The sequence below is a fragment of the Bos javanicus genome, chromosome 16 (assembly GCF_032452875.1).
Source record: "Bos javanicus breed banteng chromosome 16, ARS-OSU_banteng_1.0, whole genome shotgun sequence".
Classification (NCBI taxonomy): Eukaryota; Metazoa; Chordata; class Mammalia; order Artiodactyla; family Bovidae; genus Bos; species Bos javanicus.
This window is the reverse complement of record NC_083883.1, coordinates 31,925,697-31,948,582: the sequence shown is the minus strand read 5'-3', so window position 1 is coordinate 31,948,582 and position 22,886 is coordinate 31,925,697. Positions and strand designations below refer to the sequence as shown.

The 22,886-nt window shown below is 39.9% G+C and overlaps 1 protein-coding gene and 1 long non-coding RNA gene across 5 annotated transcripts in view; both read right to left on the bottom strand.

Moving 5' to 3' along the window:
* The window catches only part of SMYD3 (SET and MYND domain containing 3), a 746,369-nt gene that overhangs the window by 331,611 nt on the left and 391,872 nt on the right, over window positions 1–22,886 (bottom strand). The window lies entirely within an intron of this gene.
* Window positions 5,972–7,590, bottom strand: LOC133227672 (uncharacterized). Its single transcript, XR_009729907.1, has 2 exons — window positions 7,369–7,590; window positions 5,972–7,317 (listed from the first exon to the last, which is right to left on the bottom strand). It is a non-coding gene; the product is annotated as an uncharacterized LOC133227672 (long non-coding RNA).

Below are 22,886 nucleotides of genomic sequence, written 5' to 3'. Positions count from 1 at the left end.
TTCTTGCTTAGAGAATTCCAAGAAAAGAGGAGCCTGATGGGCTACAATCCATGCGGTCACAAGAGTTGGATACGACTGAGCAACAAATACGAATACAGACATAATCCAATTTAGTCACACGAAATTTTCCTGCTGAGGTTTACAGCAATGTGTCACTAAAGAATACTAATATTTAACAGTGGTCGATGTTATTCTGAAGACTTCTGCATGTTTAATATCACTGTATATGAACACCTGTGTTGTGTATCCTTATCTGTGATCCTCTGGCCACTGACAGACCTGAACTCCAAGCAAAGGAACATCTGCCAGCTAAACATTTAGCGAGAGAAAGACTTTCTTAAAATGCCCACAACCTGAAAAGAAAGATAAAAGAGCAAAGGGTGAGAGTGTAGAAAGAAAGATTCCCACTGATTTCCACTTATAAAACAGGCTTCCTGAGAACACTGGGCTGATGAGACTTAACTATCAAAGATGCATATTTCGCTGTTATAGGTTAGCTTGGAGAAGACATGAGAGAGAGAAAAGATGCCTGAAATGATAGGTGGGAAATACGTGATTTCCACAATCAAATGGGCACTGTGGAAGCCAACACACTTCCTGAAATTCAAACCTCTGGTTTTTGCACGACTGCCAACTCATTTCCAAAGCATCCACAGCTCATCCAACTTGTTTGGCTACCTCCTTATCGAAACTTTACAAAACTTTAATTTCAGCCTCATGAGCCCTGCAGCTGTAAATTAACTGAATAAAATTTACAGACATTATGCAGTGAGATAAAGCACTTTCAAAGCCTTTTCCCTATTCAGTTGACTTAGCTGCCAAGCATGCCAGTTTTGCTTGACATGAGTTCAGAGCCCCTGGAAACCTTCCTAATCCTACTCTCTAGGCCTTGTGCCTATTCATGGAACCATGTTAACCCATATCCGGAAAATTAATAAACCTCAGATGGGTTTAAGCACTCAGAAATATTCCCGATACTTCTTGCCATTCATTATATTTAGGCATTCCCTGCAATGGGAGAATCCTTCTCAAAGGGCCACAACAGCAGCAGATAAAATCCCTAAGGTTATTAGCATGCAACAAAATATCTCATTGAAGATTTCTGAGGTCTAAAGCCAAAGTCAGGAATTAAATTTACTGATGGTGAAATCGCTTATGCTTTGGTTAAATACAGATATTCTCCAAACTGTTTTTCTGAACTCATCCATTTCACAATGAGAGTGCAAAAATTATCACGATTTTTAAACAGCCAAGGAAGTAAAACTCTCCCTTTTCTGCCAGCAAGCAAGCAGCTCACTGGCAGTTACATGATCCTACATCATACTAACAGAGAGAAGACAAAAGACTATTAATTTCTTAAAATGTGTAGTCCTAATACACCAGGTGCCATAATTTAGATACGATTTCCATGGTTACCAAGAAAGAGTTGAAATGTCCCCCTCTGGTTGATTTTCACAGCACAACTGTGACCACCTCTTCCAAAGGAGGTCAAGTCTTTCAGCTTCCATTTCCAACAATTTTATCTGCATGTGGACGCCTCCAAGCCCATCAGAGCTGTGGGGACAGAGGCTTATCTCACAAGCTTCTGAGATAAGCTTCCCCCTCGTGGCCAAGACTTGGGTTTGAAACAACCTCGGATAACTGACTGTTAAGGGAGTTTTGTAGATTTTTGTGAGCTCTCTGAAACATTGTTCCGAACAGTAAGGTGAGGACGACAATAGTGCCCAAGTAGGGTTGTTGTGAATGTGAAATAAGAGAAAGTAATGCAAGACCTGGGCACAGAACACGTTCCAGATGAGAAAACTTTAGAACTGTAAATATATCTATTTTCCCTTCTTTAGAAAAGAAACCAAAAACAGAACCAACTTACTGCACTGCTGAATTATGCTTTAAGAATATGGCCCTTGCCAAGGGGGAGGTTGGGGTCGGGGAAGAGATGGATTGCGAGTTTGGGCTTAGCAGATACAAACTGGGGCTGGATAAACAAGGTCCTGCTGTAGAGCACAGGGAACTATATTCAGTATCCTTTTCCTTTGATAAACCATAATGGAAAAGAATATGAAAAAGAATGGTTATATATGTATAACCAAATTACTTTGCTGTACAGTAGAAATTAATACAGGATTATAAAGCAACTATAATTAAATAAAATTTTACTAAATACAAGAACCAAGCAAGTTCACAATTTCTTCTTATAACTTAATCACAGAAAAGATCAAAATATCATGTGTTTGATGGCCATAAAAGTGATACCCCCTGCCTCTGTGCTGCTGAGCAAGAACTGAATAGAGTAATTCCTTGTGATAAATGCTCACAACTTCCCTCAAGAATTCTGGGCAGTGGGAAAATTAGCTAACTCAAACAAAGTTCATTAAATAAATAAAATTCCAACACTTGTCTCTTTGGACAAGAAACAGATGGAAACAATACAAAAGACTGCTAATGCTTTGGCAAACTAATCATTCTTCCAAATGCCATTTATAAAAGCCCACCAGACCTCCAGCTGTGGCCATGCCATGGGAATCCCCTACAGCAATTATAAGTGCATTTAACTGAAGACCATAAACACGAGAGTATTTTTCAAAAAAGAGAACTCCCAAATAAACAAATCTAGAAAAGAATTACTGTTTTTATCACAGAGCCATAGTTTCAAGCAGCCAGTGTTAATATGAAAAAATACATATGTATATATTAACATATATGTATATTTCAGGGAGAAGGAACCCTCCCCTCCCTTTTCTTGAGTTCTTGTGACTGAACTAATAATAAAATTGCAGTACAGATGATGCAGTACAGATGACCAGAAGAGAAACAAACTTTATCTCATGTGTACAGAGGTCTCTTTAGAAATGGGACCTAAGAAGTCACCAAAGCAGGCAGTTTTTATACTTTTTTGGGCAAAGAAACAACAAACACATTTGTGACGAATCAACAGGACAAAGAAAGTTAGGCTTTGAATGCTTACTTAGTGAAGGATCTAAACAGAGTTTGGGCTTGGGGCAGTAAATTAAAGAAGTAACAGATTTGTTTATACAGGCTTCTTGGCCCCAGATTTCCTAAATTTAGCAATAAGGGGTATCCTTCTTCCTTCGGATGTCCAGAGAGTACCTTTCACATGACAGATTTATGTCCTGACTTCAGGGAGTCAGAGAAGGAGGGTCAGAGTGTCCTTTTTGCATAGGTTGCTTCATAAGGAACTTCAACTCAAAATAATCCATATGCCATTGAAGTACATTTTGGGGTTGCCTGCCCCGGATTCCAGTACATGTGCCCACTTCATCATGTAATCTCTCAACAATAAGAACTTCCGTCAGTTGTCATCGAGGAAACAGTGAGATCTAAGCCTGGGCAGTTTCTGGAAAAGAGAAAGCCCAGAGAAACTTGCTCAAACACTGAAAATTATAACTGACTTTTAGAACTAGCTAGTCTTGTTTCTGACACAAAGCAAAAATCTTGGGTAAAGGAAGAATTCAATAGAGGAATTCCTTACATAGGCGGCTGATGCCTCATCAAAGCACTGAAGTGCTTACCAAGCACCTACTCTTGTGTTTGTGCGCTCAGTCGCTCAGCAGCGGCCGATTCTTTGCGACCCCACAGACTGTAGCCCACCAGGCTCCTCTGTCCACAGGGATTCTCCAGGCAAGAATACTGGAGTGGGTTGCCATTCCTTCTCCAGGGGATCTTTCCAACTCAGGGATCGAAGCCAGGTCTTCTGCGTTGCAGGTGGATTCTTTATGGACTGACCACCAGGGAAGCCCAGTACTATTAGTATATACTTAACGCTGTGCCAAGGAGTGGGGTTAACAACAGCAACAACAAAGTAAAACTAGGCCCTGACCTCAAACAGTTTATGCTCCATGGAAATACCTGACCATGACAATACAAACAGAACAAGAGCTGTGCCAGGGAGGTCCACAGGGGAGCTATGAATGCAGGAATCCCAGAAAAGAACCTTAGTCACAATCTCAACAAAAGGATTATGCCCTCCCATAATTAATGCCATCAACATTAATCCAGTCCTAAAGTTCACCTTCCTCTAAATTCCTTGTTTTACTGAGTTCCTGATCCACCTAAAAAATATCATCCAAACTGGTTCAAACATCATAGCCGCTGCCTGCTTCTTAACACATACCCTATACCTTCTGTTACAAATACTTTTCAATCTGGGTCCTCACTTCCAGCATCCACATCCTTCATTATTTACTAGTTAGCTACTAAAATGTTTTCCACAAACAAGAATCTGATTTCACTCCCTTTCTTTTACTATATGTAATTTTTATTTATTTATTTTTGGCTACACTGGGTCTTCACTGATGCACACAGGCTTTCTCTAAGCTTCCCTGTGCGGGGGCTGCTCTCTAGTTGCAGTGCATGGGCTTTCATTGTGGTGGCTTCACTTGTTGGGGAGCACACACTTTAGGGTGCATGGGCTTTCTAGTACTTGTGGTTCCCAGGCTCTAGAGCACAGGCTCATTAATTGAGTAAGGCGCACAGGCTAAGTGGCTCCACTGCATGTGGGATCCAACCCGGGTCTCCTTACATTGGCTGGCAGATTCTTTACCACTGAGCCACCAGGTAAGCCCTGCTGCTGCTCCTGCTGCTAAGTTGCTTCAGTCGTGTCTGACTCTGTATGACCCCATAGACGGCAGCCCACCAGGCTCCCCCATCCCTGGGATTCTCCAGGCAAGAACACTGGAGTGGGTTGCCATTTCCTTCTCCAATGCATGAAAGTGAAAAGTGAAAGTGAAGTTGCTCAGTCGTGTCTGACTCTTAGCAACCCCATGGACTACAGCCTACCAGGCTCCTCTGTCCATGAGATTTGCCAGGCAAGAGTACTGGAGTGGGTTGCCATTGCCTTCTCTGAGGTAAGCCCTACTCCCTTTTTTATTAATAAAACCTCTAACAGTTTCTGATGGGCAGAAGATGAAGTTCAAACTAACTGGTTTAGCTCAGTCCAACCAGCAAAGCAAATACTCACTTTATCCCTCCCCCCACCTCCCACACGCAAGCTAACACAGAAAGTCAGACTGAACTCAGCGCTGACCCCAGGACTATCAAGCCGCCACCGCTCTGTACACACTGTTCCCTCTCATCATGTATGAAACGAGTTGCCAGTTCAGGTTCGATGCACGATACTGGATGCTTGGGGCTGGTGCACTGGGACGACCCAGAGGGATGGTATGGGGAGGGAGGAGGGAGGAGGGTTCAAGATGGGGAACACACGTATACCTGTGGCGGATTCATTTCGATATTTGGCAAAAATAATACAATATTGTACAGTTTAAAAATAAAATTAAAAAAAAAAAAAAAGGCGGCCTCTTCCCCTTGGCCTTGCCCAGTGAGCTCTTTTCTCTTTCTTCTAACACACTGTCTTCGGTGTGGTCTTCTTTGGCTCCAGGAAGGTTTAACATCTGGCCCTGTGTAGCTACAATACTCTACATATGCCACAGAACTGTATTCAGTGTATTGGTGTGATTTTATTTGTCTTTTTTCTTCCTAGAAAAGGACCATTTCTTAATCATCTGCCAGAACCTAGCACAATAGGCAATACAAAGAGCATATTTGATAAATATCTGATGAATGAACTAGCAGAATTACTAATCCATCCTCAATACAAGTCTAATAAAGGAAATTACTACCTATTAGGCTGGTACTGTACCATGTTACAAAGATAAAATTATCCTGGGCCTGATAAAGAAATACTGTTATAGTTCTGGAAAGAGCCAGAATGGGAGGCTTTTTATTAATGGATTCTTTACCATTCACTGCATCCGCCTGGCTCCACTGCACTCACCTTGCAGCTTGCAAGTCATTTGAGGTTTGAAGTTAGCTCAAGGGAAAATAAGACTGGCTTCTGACAAACTTATTTTTAAGCTTAAGGTCAGATTTTATTAAAAAAAAAAAATAAATGCAATGTATCTTAAGAAGATGATTGAAAAAAATATCTCTCTGCAGCTGAAATCTTTGTATGGTCAAGAAAACATTGTTTGCTTGCCTCCAGGAAAGTTATTAACCTATACCAAAAAAAAAAAAAAATCAGGTTTCATCAACAGTCTCATATAGTCAGCTCTCAACAAAACAAGAATAGAGGTCTCTGACCGAATTCTCACTTACAACCAAATCACTGATTACAGATACCCTGGTCTCCAAGTTTGTTTGTCTCACTAAAATAAATTTCTCCTGGGGCTGCAGATGCATACCAGGGAGCCAATCAGGTGGGCAGAGGCCAGGCCTCAGTGTGAGGCTGTCAATTTGCCGTGTGGGAGCACAGAGGAGGAAGCAGAGACTTGGGCAAGGGTGCAGGGAAGCCTTTCTTCCAAGGTCCCAGGACTCCCCATTAAATGCTACAGGAAGGCGGAATTCTTAGGATAAGAGTAGGACTAGGAGGCCAAACAAGGCATGATGATACATTAATACAGTCAGAGCCCCAAATGCAGCCTCAATAGGACACACAGCCAAGATATTCCTCATTCAGCAATGCACACCCAACTCCAGGGTAGACAGACTCGCAGAAGAGGCAGACCTCAGCAACAAATAAACAGAAACTACAAATTCCAGTGAGGAAAGGTCATGGATCTAGAAGTCAGAAGTCAGGCTCTGTCTTAGCTTAGTCTCTAGATTTGTTCCCTTTGACAAGTCAGTTAACCTCAGGGGAACTCAATCTCTTCATCTGTAAAGGAAGAGTCCAATCAGATCATCTCTTAGGTCTTGTCTAATTCTAAACTACTACAATTCCACATAAGGATTCTAAGCTACGAAAATGAAGATGGTTATGATTTTAGATATTCTTCAAATACTAATTTAGGAAAGATCCTTTCATTAGGATGTTTTCTGTTTCACTGCCCATGAGATAAATCACCACACCCTCTCACAAAGAGAAACAACCAAAATACAACAGAAATGGCATTAAAAAATTGTTTTACTAAAAACCCTCACCCAGCATAACATTTGGGTACAACATGGTTATTTGAGCAAGATACTCATGTGATAGAAATATGTCTAGAGGTTTCACACTCCCTCTTAATAAATCATTAACAAAGTTCAACCCCCCCAAAGAAGACAACTTATGTTTTTCCTAGTTAAAAGAATCCAGGTGCTAATACTACTGATACTAAGTGATCCCATCCATAATAACCAGTGTTTGAACAGTGTTACAGCTGTCTTAAGGCCTCCTGAGTTAAAGGCTCTCCCTCTTATTGATATTTTGACTCTGGAGCAAATGATCTTGAAGGAAACCCACATGGGCCAGCATGGGTGGGAAAAAAAGCCACAGTGGGCAAGCAGAGGGTCTTTCCACGCCACACATATAAGGAGTGCCTACGGGGCAGAATTCAGTGCAGCCAGAAGAACCACACATATAAGGAGTACCTACAGGGCAGAATTCAGTGCAGCCAGAAGAACCTCTGGCTTTTCCTTAACATTCTTCTGGGTGGCTTTGCTCAAGAACAAGTTTACTCGAGCTCTGAATCTATCATTCCAAATCTATCATTCTATCATATATATCATTTATAAAGATATACACTCCTCTACACAAGGAGGACTGTTTTCACCCACGTGGTAATGTCTCTACACAGCTCATGGATGATCCTTCTTTCTGGGCTCCTCTTGCCCAGGAGGAGTGCACAATAGTCACCAAAACAGTGGACACCGTCTTTTCATCCACACAGCATTCTGCTAGTTTAGGTAACATCACCATCACAGCCATCTATCTGGAGTGAACCGACGACACTACTTTTTCCCACGGTACTCTACCATGCAGGGTGAATAATATAGTTAGCAAAAGGTCTGCTCAGTGTATGGCTGATACAAGATAGGCCTGCTTATGATAGACAAACAAGAGCTGCTTATTAACCAGCTCTTCAGTTCAGTTTAGTTCAGTCGCTCAGTCGTGTCCGACTCTTTGCGACCCCATGAATCGCAGCACGCCAGGCCTCCCTGTCCATCACCAGCTCCCGGAGTTCACTCAGACTCACGTCCATCGAGTCAGTGATGCCATTCAGCCATCTCATCCTCTGTCGTCCCCTTCTCTTCCTGCCCCCAATCCCTCCCAGCATCAGAGTCTTTTCCAATGAGTCAACTCTTCGCATGAGGTGGCCAAAGTACTGGAGTTTCAGCTTTAGCATCATTCCTTCCAAAGAAATCCCAGGGCTGATATTCTTCAGAATGGACTGGTTGGCTCTCCTTGCAATTGACCAGTTAATTTATACATACTGCACAGAAGTTAGTTTTGGAGGAATATTACTTGTCTGGTATGTTCTTACCCTAGATAGAGTGGGTGCATACCCACTATATACTTAAAATTGCTAATTACTAAGTCATTTCATAATGAAGGCTGTGCAGCACTTATAAACAACCCCAAATTTATGACTTTATTCTTCAAACGATAAGATAAATTATCAGACAGAGGGAATAGCTAAACCTCATTTCCTTGTTGTTGCAAAATTTGAGCTATTTTCTTTAAGATTTCTACTGACTGTTGTGAAAAAATTCAAAATTGGTCCATTTTGGAAGAAATGTAAAACTGGCCAAATGTGCTAATAAATCTATGTTAAATTTTTGGTTCTACAATGACTGTACTACTGGATTACTTTATTTTGTTTCTCCCAAATCAGTCTCCTAAACAGGTGAATAATTAGGTTTCTTTAAGAGAAGCCACTGACAATTCACATTAGATGGGTACCAAGAAAAGGATCAGAGCTAAATAGCTCCAGTATTTCTTCTTTCATGTGCTACATAAGCCAAGGTTACTGCAAAATGTGGATTATGTGTGTTTTGAAAAATCTAAGCTTTGAGAAGTAATATCTTGATTGGTATCAAAAGATAAAACAAAGAAAATTAAAAACCAGCTAATGAACATTTGCAAATATACCTGGAAAAGACCTGTTATTACTTCATTTAATAACATCTTGGAGAATAGCAATGCTTCTGTAATATATTTTTACAGAAATAATTCTACTTCTTAAAGCACAAGTTAAAATACCAATGAAGACCAAACATCTCACAGTTGTTTTATAAAAAAGATAGAAGAGACTTAATAAAAAGAGACAATCCCATTTTTTCCACTAGAATTGCTGCCAAAGGGAATACATATTTTAAAGATCAAGGCTTAGAAATGCTCTCCACATGGTAAACAGAATAAAACCTATCACCGATCTGAAAAATTACATCAACAAACAGCAAATTCTATGTAGGTGACTACAAATTAGTAAAGTGATAAAAAGTGTCACCTGGAGATAATCTTAGCAAGAAGAAATGTTTCAAAAAAAAAATTTTTTTTTTTTTTTGCTCTTTGATGGTTTGTTGATAAATGATAAGATAGGGAATTTTGTTTTCACCAGAAATCTGAAGTTCACAAAAGCACCAGAACAGTATTGTTCAGCTTGTGTTAAAATGGGAATGACAGAGACTGTCTCTGGTGCCTAGGTCTTTAAATAGGAAAGCCACAGCTTATCACATTGTACTAGAGTTTTTCATCTGCATACTTTTTCTCCCATAGACAGAGCTCCCCATGGGATAGGACATCTGCTTCTCACTCATCCTGTCTTCCGCACCCGTATATACAGTCAAGACTGGCACACAGAGAGACTTTAAACTATGGCAACTTACAATCTCATCCTTAAACCTTTCAAAAAGAGGCTGTAGGAGCAATAAATGCCTTTGCCTAGAAATGACCACCTCATTCTGCTCCTTTTGAGAATGTCCACTCCATGCTGACTCACGGTCAACAGGCAGAGATGCGGCCACGCTCATGGCACTCCTTGTAAACCTGCTTAGGAATCCACAAAAGGAAGAGAAGTCCAGCAGGCAGCACAGGAATGGGACTTCTTGGAGACGCTGCATAGATTTCCATGGTGGGACCTATAACTTAAACCTTATACTGCTACTAACAGAACTCCAGTATCAAGAGGAGAGAAAATCACTAAGTTCAGATGGGCTCTGACAGGGGATAGCATTGAGAATTTAGATACAGACACTTCAGCTACCAGCCCAGCGGGAGTAATAAGAATTGGATCTACCCTTCCACATGAAACAACCTGGATCAGGTATATGAAAAATAAGGAAAAAAAGAAAGGTTTTCATGACACTGAACATCATGAGACAAAGACCAGGGATCACTGACAGATGGGAACTGAACAAAAAGGTGACCCCAGTTCACTGCAGAGAGTTATGGCATGTCAGAGGGAAGCCTGGTGGGTTTCCTGAGTTAAGATAATGAAGCTGAGAGTACAGGGAGACCTACAGGGCTAGACCTCAGAGATCAGAATGCCGGAGAAGAAAGAACTGCACAGTGGAAACTACAAATCTGTGAGTGCTCACCCTTAAGTACTCAACAGACCGCTGATCAGCACGGGCACATGAGGACATTACTCCAGCGTGGGGACAGGCTACCTGAAAGAATAAGAGGTAACAAAGCCAAAAGCTTGCTCCCATCAGCCAGAGAAGGAAACCTCAAGATTCTTAGGGCACTGGATAGAGGACTCAGAGAGTCTTGCCTTGGTAATTTCACCAAGACTAACCACTGCTCCTGCTGTGCTGTGCTCAGGTCGTATCTGACTCTTTGTGAACCTGTGGACTGTATCTTGCCAGGCTCCTCTGTCCACAGGATTTCCCAGGCAAGAATATTGGAGTCGGTTGCCATTTCCTACTCCATTACTTCTGTACAATTAGCACTTACCAATGACACCTTCCACGTAGGGAGAGTATGAGAAGGACTGGGATCAAAAGGTAATGGACTAGAAAGCCACTAAGTGCTTTCAGTAAAAATGAACTTTAATCCTCTGTGTAAAGCACTTGTGTGATACACACACACACACACACACACACACACAGAGTTTCTGCTAGACACTGGGCCATGGTACGCATCCTAACCTTTAGAGCAAAACTAACATTTCTCACTTTGTAAATCACACTGAGGCCATTTTCTTCATAGTTTATCTTCTAAAATAGGGCTATAACCAAGAAATCAATAGGATAAATTTACCACAATATAAAAACAAACACACGTAATAGATTGCAGAACAGAGCTGCACCTTTATCGTCACTGGTTCTCTTGCAGAGGGAGATCCAATAAAACTTTATGATTCCTCTTTTCACTTGTAAACCAGTGAAAGAAGTACTAGTTACTTGCTAAGCCTTAGACATTGTTCTTTAATGCAGAATACATCAAAACACCAGATTGGCTTTCAGACAGAAGCCCTTAGCTCTGCTGTTTTACTATGTCTTTAATCATATGGGGAAAATATCAGATATTAATGAGAAACAGAATAGCTTTCATACACAGTAAATAAAACTAGTTAGCCAGGCCCATCTGCAAGACTTAAGTCATTCTTTACAGAAAAACAGTATTGCTTCAATTAACGTAGTAACACATTTTCAAAGATCAAGGGCATGAAAACAAGTCAGCTAGCTTAGACCTCATTTCCTGTAACAAATAGGGGGAAAAAATTTATGCAGGCAAATTAAAAAGAACAACAACAAAAAATTAGATCTCTGACTCCAAAACCAAAATTTAGTCAAGTGATATTAAGTTCCCCTTTGTTTCAGCAAGAAATGAAATGGTTTTCCTTAGAAACTCTAACTCCAATGGATAAACAAAATAAACCACAAAAACGCATTGGAGCATCTGCTTTTCTGTAAACACACAAGATATCTTGCAGAAAACAAGTCTCACTGAAATCAGAACTGTACGAAATAACACACTCTACATTTGCTGATCAGATTTCAGAACAAAAAACCCCACAAATATTATAGCTATTCTGCAGCAACTATATAAGCTAAAACTGACAAGAAATCTAAATCATGCTATTTTAATTTTTTTCTAATAATTTTAGGCTTAAATAAATAAAAGGGATTAATTTCAACTCTCATTTCCTTTCAGCATATTTATATGGCACAACCACTTCTATCAGGAGGAAGCAAACCAGGCTGCTGACTTTCCAACTGATTTCTCTACTGCCCCCTTCTGCTTAAACAGGGCACAGGAAGCAGGTTCCCCAGATGACAAAAATAACCTGAAGCCAGGTTAATAGAATGCAAAATGTTGATGTGTGGCAAAAACCACCACAATATTGTAAAGTAATTAACCTCCAGTTAATATAAGGGAATTAAATTTTTTAAAAATAAAAGGCTTACTGAATTCAGAAAGAAAAATCCAGCCTAGCAATAAGACTTGATTATCTTATTGTTTAAAAAAGAGCTTTTCATTTTCCAACAGAAGTCATTTCCTGTGCATCCTGAATTCTGATCCATGTGTCAGGTTATGCAAACCAGTAATGGCACTTATACTCTTAAGCAGGAAACTTAGGAATCGATTTTGTCATGCATGCAGCCAGCAACTTCACATTTACAGTAAAAAAACAAAAAAACAAAAAAACCTACTTTAAAAACTGAGTTCCTTTAGTCCTAAAAAACAAGGCAATAATAGTATTTCTCACCACTGGTCAAATGTATGTATTTTCTTTATGACAGGATATCTTTCTGTTAGGAACTTAGAAATTAATAGTTACTATATGATTATTGATGTATCTTTCGATCTCAAAACCATTACAATGTAGCACAAACGACATAAATTCCCAGGAGGTGAATAACAGCTGTGTAATTCCGATAATGAACTTTTAAGGGAAAAGGACTACAAGAATAATAAGTGGTTCTGAAAGTGCCTATATATTATCAGTAACCAAGTACATAAATCAGAAGTACCATAAAGTTTTACAAATAATTATTTTATTTATTTATTTAATTTTATTTTATTTCTAAAATTTACAATATTGTATTGGTTTTGCCATATATCGAAATGAATCCGCCACAGGCATACATGTGTTCCCCATCCTGAACCCTCCTCCCTCCTCCCTCCCCATACCATCCCTCTGGGTCGTCCCAGTGCACCAGCCCCAAGCATCCAGTATCGTGCATCGAATCTGGACTGGTGACTCGTCTCTATTACATATTTAAAATAATTATTTGTAAAACTTTACAAATAATTATTTTAAATATGTAATAGAGGCGAGATTATACGGAAAGAAAGTAGCTGAACACAGCTCTGCTTTCTAGTTTATTCTCTGAAATTCACATGTTAGACAAAAAAATAAAATAAAGAGAAGTGGAAGATATATGTTATTGCTGTCATTCAGCCTCTAAGTAATGTCTGACTTTGCAACCCCCTGGACTGTACCCACCAGGCTCCTCTGTCCACGGGATTTCCCAGGCAAGAAGACTAGAGTATGTTGCCATTTCCTTCTCTAGAGGATCTTCCTGACCCAGAGATGGAACCCACATCTCCTGCATTGGCAGGCATATTCTTTACCACTGAACCACCAGGGAAGCCCAGAAGATATAAGTGCTATCTTAAAGGCCATTCAAAGGGCAGAAATGATTTTAAAAGCAGATGATGGGATTTTTTTCCAGGTAGAAGCTCTACTAAACAATGAAATCACAGGAGATATAACTCAGTTCCACCCTTCATTTCAAATGCACTGAAAACTCATGGTGACCCTAGAAGCCTACATCAAACACCACCGGCGAGTTAATTCATGCAGTAATCACATGGGATACAGCCCATCTTCACCCAGTGATCAGATGAAGCAAGCTATCATTTATACCAACTCAAGACTTTCAGTGATGGAAAAAATTAAAAAAGGAAAAAAGAAAAGCTGTCAGGTACCTCTTTCTGTCAATCTAATGCCAGTTTCAACATTACAGTCACTAAGTCTGACTCCATGGACTGTAGCCCTCCTCTTGTCAATGGGATTTCCCAGATAAGAACACTAGAGTGGGTTGCAATTCCTTCTCCAGGGGATCTTCCTGATCCAGGGATTGAACCTGCATCTCCTGGATTGGCAGGAGGGTTCTTTACCACTGACCCACCAGGGAAGCAATGCCAGTTCTCTAACAAACAAATCCTCCATCCTCTGTCAAGCAAACCCTTCTAAATTCAAATCTGATGACACACCTCTAGGTAACAGGGAATGGGGTTGCTCTTGAACATCAAGTCTCCCTTCTTCAATAAGGAAGACCTTCGCTTTTTTATTTATCTGTTTTTAAATGCATGGTAAGTAGCAGTGCTGTGGAATCTCAGCAGAGGTTACTTCAAAGGATGGGGCATGTGCGCTCATTGGCTTATCTGCCTTCTTTAGTGCAGAAACAATGGCTGATGCTCCAACAGCTGCTTTAAGCCATGCAGCACCTTCGAGAAGAAAGCCAGGTACAACAGAGCCAAAGAGACTCAGCCAGGACCTCTGAGGGCTTGTTAAAGCTGCTACTCCACCCCTGGAATGTTTGCCTGGTTTCTTTTATGTGAGAGTATAAACTCCTATATCTGTGCCACTGTAGCTGGGTGTCCGTCTCTTGCAGGTAAATGTTGTAATGAATATATTCCCTCCTGAATGACTCTGAGTTACCCATCAGATGTCCTAAATCCTGCTTCACCTTCTGTCACATGCTATACTGCTTTTGCTAAGAACACTATTCCCTATCATGCCCCACATTCTCATAGATCAGGTTCCTCTGCATGAAACCAGACCCCAACCCGCCCACTACTGACTTACTAAATTCCCAGTCCCACACCCTAAGTTCAAGGGTCATTCCCACGTGGTCTTTGCTGGTCCTATCTTCCCCTTCAAGTGAGGCTCTCCTCGTCTGTCTCTCTCTTCTCCCTCTACAGCATTTCACTCACAGCCCTCCTCACTGAATTTTAATCATCTGTATACATATCTGTCTTCTATAAATCCTTAGTCCTGAGAGCAGAGAGTATATCATGTTCATCTCTATATCCTTAGCATCTGGCACAGTGTCTGGCTCATGACCTTTACTGGATGGCCAATATTTGATTTATAAATGATGGATCAATGGCCAGCCAAGCTTGAATGTGACTTGTTCTGGGAAATCATTATCCTCAACCCAACCTCTCCCTCCTGTGTGCCTGCAGAACACTCTGTACATACCACTGAAAAATAGATTGTGGTTAGGTATTCACACATTTGCCTCTCCTGCCAGACTGGGAGACCCAGAAGGGCAGAGACCATGTATCACACAGGCTGGTACCAACACTGAGCACCTTGACTAACTCACAGCACTTGCTCAATATTTACTCAGCACTGACACAGATCAACTAAATGAAGAATGGCCTTCTTCCATCTCCTGTTCATCACACACTGCTACAGTAGGGATACAAAATAATCACAGAGTCTTTGCTTTGAGAAGGTCACATATGCTAATAATTAGAAAGTATGAATACAGCTTTTAAGACAGAATACCGTGTTGTGTCTGCAGTCTCCAGCCCGTATTATGTACTAGACTGTAAATATTTCATGATACTAAAGATAAAACAAAAGCAATCTAGGATATAATCTTAATGCATTATATTTGTTTGATGAGTATTTTAAAAATCCACTTAGTAAATATGTGGCAACAAAGAACCAGTGGGAAGCTAAATATTACTGCCAATTGAGTCAGACCGAGGCTGAGACCCTTCCCTCACATTTGTTTGACTTTACTTTCCAGCATTATCATAAATTTTGAAACCCTCCCACTTTGTCAAGGATAACTGCTCTAATTAGTGTTCATTTTAATTGTAATCTTTTAAAAATGAAATACTACAACAATCATCTATGTCTGTTAAACAGACATTTTTTGTTTCCATACTTTTCAGTTTATTCCCAAACAAGTAACACTGTTATTTTTTCTTTCACATCGTAAAATTAACTGCAGCTAATACCAGACTCCTAATAGTGGATAAAGACTTGCCCTGGCCTTCCTGGTGGCTCAGACTGCAATCCCTGGATCTGGAGGCGAGCATGGCAATCCATGCCAGTGTTCTTGCCTGGGAAATCCCATGATCAGAGGGGCCTGGCGGGCTACAGTCCATGGGGTCACAAAGAGTTGGAAATGACTGAGCCACTAATACTTTCACTTTTTGCTTTCAAAGACTTGCCCTATAGGGCAAGGAGGAAGAATGAATTCTGGACACTGGTCCTTAAATGAGTATTCAGTGATGTCATTCTGGGATAAAGAACATAGTCTTAATGATGTCATCTGGGACTACTACCCATGACGGGAGCATCATAACGTAACAAAGAGATTTACTAAAAGATGTCTAATAAAATAAAATATCATAAACTAAGTGAAAAATTTCATGCTCAGAATAAGACACCAGTTAATACAATACCTATATCCTCTTTTATAGTAACATATCATCTCCAACAAGTTACCGTGATATCTGAAAATATTTCTATTTCCAAGGGAAAAAAAAAACCCTTTATTCTTTCAAATTTTAAAAAGAAACATATTTTATAGAATGTCTGGGAAGGAAAAACTGATAACACAAAAAGAAAAGAAAAAAAATTTCCAACATTTTATGGAGCCAAGGAGAGACAATATCAAGAACATACGTGTGTTCATCTCTAGCACACATATCTACATCCTTATGAAAATGTATTCATATAAGATGTTACTAGGAATTCTGAAAACTACTCCTTACTGCCAAATGATAAATTGCTAAAGCCCCAAACATCTGTCATGTATTTCAAAAGTGATTCACTAAATATTAATCCTATTTCATGTTAATGAAATATCCCCAGTTGCCAAATAATTTTCCCAAATGCACTTACTCATTAAAGAAAAAAATCACATACTTGACTAAAGGACATATTTCATTTAACTCTTACTGAACCTTTTCATTGAACACTAGGTGGTCATTCTGGTAAGTCCAGCTTTATAACAGAGCTGGAACTCAGAGACCAAATGCAAGATGGCAGCATGTGCCGTGACAGGCTAAACGTAGCTGATGTGCTAACCAAGAAGTCAAGCGAATATTCTCCCTGCTATGCAGAATTACTTTCATATCTGTACCAAAACAAATCAATGTGGAATACAGCAATTACTAACGTCAGGCCAATCCTATGGTTCCCAAAGGAGGCATAATTTTACATCTATGGTTCATGGAATTTATTCAGAGCGAGTTTCTGCCAGTAGAAAACATACTTTGAGTTTTTTGGTTTTTACTTTGATTTCCAGGGAACATCATCTCTAGAATGCTCAGTGAAGTCCAGTAAAAGGGAAAGATAGAAGGGGGATAAGAGACTCTCCTCGACAATGAATTCTCCTCTTTTTTCACCCTGTTCTCTCACCAAAAACTGAATAACTTTAGTCAAAAATGGAGTTCAAAACCACAGAAATCCAAAATTCTGAAGTGCCAGAATGCCTACCAGATAATAAGTGAAGCTGAGTATGTTCAAAACAATTGAAAATTAAAGAGAACTTTATTGGCCTAAGTCAGTCTGGGCTGTAAAATAATACCTTTTCTTTTTTCTTTGTTTTAAGTCAGTCATTCTATTTATAGAGCATGTCTTTTAAAATTATATTTATTTATTCTTAATTGATCGATTTATTTACAATATTGGTTTGATTTCTGTGATACATCAACATGAATTAACCATAGGTATTTCTATGCCCCCTCCCTCTTGAATTTCCCTCCCACCTTCCGCCCATTCCCACCCCTCTAGGTTATTACAGAGCCGCAGTTTGAGTTCCCTGAGTCACACAGCAAATTCCCAGTGGTTATCTACTTACATATAGTGTATATCCTTCCATGCTACTCTCTCCTTTCATCTCACCCTCTCTCTCCTCCCCCACCCTTGTCTAAAAGTCTGTTCTCTATGTCTGTGTCCCCATTGCTCCTCTGTGAATAGATTCATCAGTATCATCTTTCTTAAGCCTGCATTATACGTATAGCTGATTCACTTCGTTGCACAGCAGAAACTAACGCAACATTATAAAGCAATTATATGCCAGTAAAAAAATAAAGATAAAAATTTAAAAAATACCTTTTCTAACAGTGACAATCCTTGGTTTGCATCTTTATATTTTTGTTCCTAATAAAACTAAAGGCATTTAAATTGCATTATAGGGTTTTATTGTTTTACATAAGGTAATATATAAACTACTAGTAAGTAAAAAGTAAAGGTCGCTCAGTCATGTCCGACTCTTTGTGACCCCATGGACTGTATAGCCTACCAGGCTCCTCCATCCATGGGACTTTCCAGGCAAGAATACTGGAGTGGGTTGCCATTTCCTTCTCCAGGAGATCTTCCCAACCCAGGGATCAAACCCAGGTCTCCCGCGTTGTAGGCAGACGCTTTACCGTCTGAGCCACCGGGTAAGTCCTAGTATATAAGTCCAAAAGACCTAATTAAATCATCACACAGAAATGCATGCTGTCCTCAGAGAACCAACTTACAGTTACCAGGCAGGGAAGGTTGAGGGAAGGGATAGTTAGGGAGTCTGGGACTGACAAGTACACACTGCTGTATTTAAAATGGATAACCCACAGGACCTACTGTATAGCACAGGGAACTCTGCTCAATGTTATGTGACAGCATGGATGGAAGGGATGTGTGGGGGACATGGGAAACATGTCTATGTATGATTAAGTCCTTATACGTCCACTGGAAATGAGCCTGATATTGTTAATTGGCTCTACTAAATATAAAATGGGCTTCCCTGGTGGCTCAGATGGTAAAGAATCTGCCTGCAATGCAGGACATCTGGGTTTGATTCCTGAGTTGGGATGATTCCCCTGGAGGAGGGCATGGCAGTCCACTCCAGTATTCTTGCCTGGAGAATCCCATGGACAGAGGAGCTACAGTCCATGGGGTTACAAAGAGTCGGATACGACTGAGTGACTAAGCACACACCAATATAAAATTAAAAGTTAAAAAAAAAAATGCCTACTGTCAAATTTTCCATTTTTTTTCTTCCAAGAAATGTGTGTTTTCATACAGGAACCATCAAAGTAATAGCATCCCCAGCATCAAAGGCTGAGCCTAGCTCTCCACCTGCCTTCATTAGCCATTCTTCCCATCAATTCTTCATGCAGGTCATCTCAGCCACCCTTTCACTATCCTCTGTCACTGTCATCTATAAATGCATTGCATGCATGTATGTATACAGGACCCATTGTGTCTGGCTCTTTGAGATCCCATGGACTGTAGTCCACCAGGCTCCTCTATTCATGGGATTTTCCATGCAAGAATACTGGAGTGGGTTGCCTTTTCCTCCTCCAGTGGATCTTCCCAAACCAGGGATTGAACCTGAGTCTCCTGCATTTCCTGCATTGCAGGCAGATTCTTTACTGCTGAGCTACTACATTTTCTTTATTTTTAAATCCCTTCATTTAACATCCTTCTTAGAAAACAAATTTTGTCTTTGTATATATATCGTTGCTAAAGCCTAATAGCATATTCTGTGCCTAAAAATGGTCGATATATATTTGTTGAATTAATGATGAACTAGACTACAACTATTACTGTGAAAGCAATGGTCAGTTTTAATAAGTGAAAAATAATCTTTCTGAAGTATTTAAACCTATATTCTTGATTTAATTCTCTTGCTGCTTCTGTTTAGTCACTAAGTCATGTTTGACTCTGCAAACCCATGGACAATATAGCCTGCCAGGCTCCACCATCCATGGGATTTCCCAGGCAAGAATACTGGAGTGGGTTGCCATTTTCTTCTCCAGAGGATCTTCTTGACTCAGGGATCGAACCTGTGTTTCTATTGGCAGGAAGATTCTTTCACCGAGCCACCTTAGTTCTGTTGCTAACTGGCTAAAGATTTAGGCCAAGTCACTAACCTCTTCAGTTTTCTGTTTCTCTATCTATTAAAGATGAAGTTGGCCAAGGTGATTTTTTTTTTAAAGAAATTCTTTCCAGCGATAGAAGTCTATAATTCTATGATTTTTTAAAAGGCTATTTTAACTGATTCAAAGTCTCTCAGTCATGTTGAACTCTTTGCAACCTCATGGACTATTCTTGAATTCTCTAAGCCAGAATACTGGAGTGGGTAACCTTTTCCTTCTCCAGGGGATCTTCTCAACCCAGGGATCGAACCCAGGTCTCCCACATTGCAGGCAGATTCTCTACCAGCTGAGCCACAAGGGAAGCCCAATATTAACTGAATCAGCATCTAAAATTCTTTGAAGGTGATTAATGAAATGTCATAAAATTTGAAGATGCTGTGCTCTAATGAGAAGATGAAGTGTGGGTAGAGTCAATTTCCTAACATGTACTGAACACTGATTAAGTGTAATGGTTGGCGACTCAATGGTAAAAAATCTGCCTACCAATGCAGGAGATGCAGGAGACTCAGGTTCAGTCTCTGGTTGAGAAGAACCCCTGCAGGAGGAAATGGCAACCAGCTTCAGTATTCTTGCCTGTAAAAGTCCATGTATAGAGGAGTCTGGAAGGTTACAGTACGTGGGGTTGCAAAGAGTTGGACACGACTTAGCTGCTGAGCACACACACTGTGTGAGGCGATATGGGTGCACAATTGTGCTAAGACGACCCCTCGCGCTTTGGATCTAATGGGAGGAGAAATAAGTAAAAGATCAGTGCAACATAAGGCAGATGTCCTAAGTGCTAGAGAGACGCACAAATAGCATAATTTTAAAAAAGAAAACAACTGGCTGTGATGTCTCAAGCTTGAACATGTCTTATGGTCACACAAGGGGACCTGGGTAGGTCTCATCCCAGGCCACACATGACCCCGAAGTAGAGTTTGATCTTCTACTCAAAACAGAATCTGATCCTATTTCCTTTAACAGATTTCTGATGTGTCAACCATTATGGAAATTTCCTCTAGTTAGTAAAGAGGATGACGATGGCATATTTAAAACCTTGAACAAGTTTCTTAGTACTCCACATACTGAAATCGAATCCACATCCAATTTTTCTCAAAAAAAAAAAAAAAAAACAACCACAAAACCCCCCTGCAGAATGAATATAATTTAAGTCATTAGAATATAACTTTGATCATTTTACTCATCTTAAGAACACGTACTGACTATTGTCTGTCATACCAAATGAAAGACAAAATCTTACTGTGCCCGTGTGGTAAACAAGATATACATTACATTACATTAATGTAGTTGATACATTACACTACATACTAGAGGTTTCTGTGACAAAGAAACTAGGGCTTTCTAGATCAAGTCTTTTAGATATTTCTCATTCTGGTATAGACAGAACAAAAAAGGAGTAAACAAAAAAAATTAATTAAAAAAAAAACAGTATTAACTGATCCCTGAGTTTACAGCAATTTTAAAAGCACAGCAGAGGACCATGATATAGATGAACTGGAAGCAAAGAAATACTCCAATGGAGTGGTGACATATCATAAAAGACACTTTCATAAAGATAAGAGGAGTGAGAACTGCAACAGTGATGATGATCACTATCAGAAGTGGTGGCAGGGATACTGAGCAACAGACAAATGCCAGGACATGGCCATGAAATTTAGATGACAACAGAAAGAAAAACAGCCAATCAGTCATAAATCACCAGCAAGAACAACAACAACCAGTTCTGTAATCAGAAAGGTGCTGAAAAGGAGTGAAAACTACCTAACGATTTACTTCCTTTTATACATAATATACATAATAACCTTTGAAGAAAGTATATAATGTATCTTAAGAAAGGGGCTGGGGAATCTGGAGAATTGGAAACCACCTGAGCAGATTTCAGCATCCCTAAGGAGTTATCAGCCAGACGTCTGGAAAGTGCTTCAAGAACAGTACCAGAGCAGGAAGGGGCACCCACACGTGGTGCAGCATGGTGCCAAGCTAAGTCAGGAAGCAAAGAGCACTGAAGCTTCAACAAGACCCCACATGGGCACAAGTGGTGAGCAACAGCTTTAGACCAGTAGCTCTCAGTGGGAGCGGCACTGCCCCTGGGGCTACTTTTGGATGCTTCCAATGATTACAACGGGAAACTGGAGCCCTGCAAGCTAGACAGGACAGTCTTCAATAACAAAGACTTATCTTGCATTCTGCAAGTCTTTCCAATATCTCACTGGACTTTTCTGTAGATGAAAAATTCCTGTTTATAATTATCTAAATTTAGAATCCAACCCCAATTTACTTAGAGACACAAAGTTTCCTACACATTTTAATAACTACTAAATTTTCAAAGACTGCAATTTCCTTGAATGTAAACGGAGGAAGGATTATACCTTGTTTCATTTGAAATTATATCAGAGTTGTTCACCATTTTGGAAAATCGTGTCACCAAATCATGGTGTTTAATACAACATACCTGCACCCATCTGCATTTGCAGCTGTTACTTCTATGGTTACTCCATGGGTGTCTATGTATACTTATTTAGTCATCATTTCAAAATTTCAAATATAAAGAACTTTTGCCAATACCCAGTTGAATGTTGTTTGACTTTTCTTTAATCCAACCTTACGCATGAGAAATAGGTTCAAATATCTGATTATCTCATTACATCTCTTAGCAGAGTAACGAACAAGTTTTACATAGTAAAATGCATTTAAAGTTATCTTTCGGGACTTTCCTGGCATCCGGTGGTTAAGATTCCATGCTTCCACTTGAAGGGGCCTCTTTTTGACCCCTGGTCAGGGAACTAGATCCCACATGCCACAACTAAAGATCCCGTGTGCCACAACTAAGACTTGGGGCAGCTAAATAAATAAATATTTTAAAGTTATCTTTCTTTTTTATAATTGTAGCATTATTTTAATTTCAAAATTCAATGTATAGGTGGTTCTTTTATCTATAAATTTCATTTTGAAAATAAAGGGGGTATATTCCAACAGATGCTTGGAAGAGGGGGCAATGAATCCGCTATGGCTGGTAACGACCGCTTTAGCTGCATCAGAGAAAACTATAGAATAGATTCTGATTTTCCTATAGAGAAAAGCAAAGGGCAACAGTATCAAAAGTTGATGCTAGCAATGAAGAAGAAAACATCACCTGATCGTGACTAGAATAGGAGATTGGAAAGGGCAGCTTTCCTGTTCTTTCAGCTACACCATCTAACCAGTCTGCATAAACAGCTGACTGACTCTCATTCACAGAAAAGCTACAAGCTTT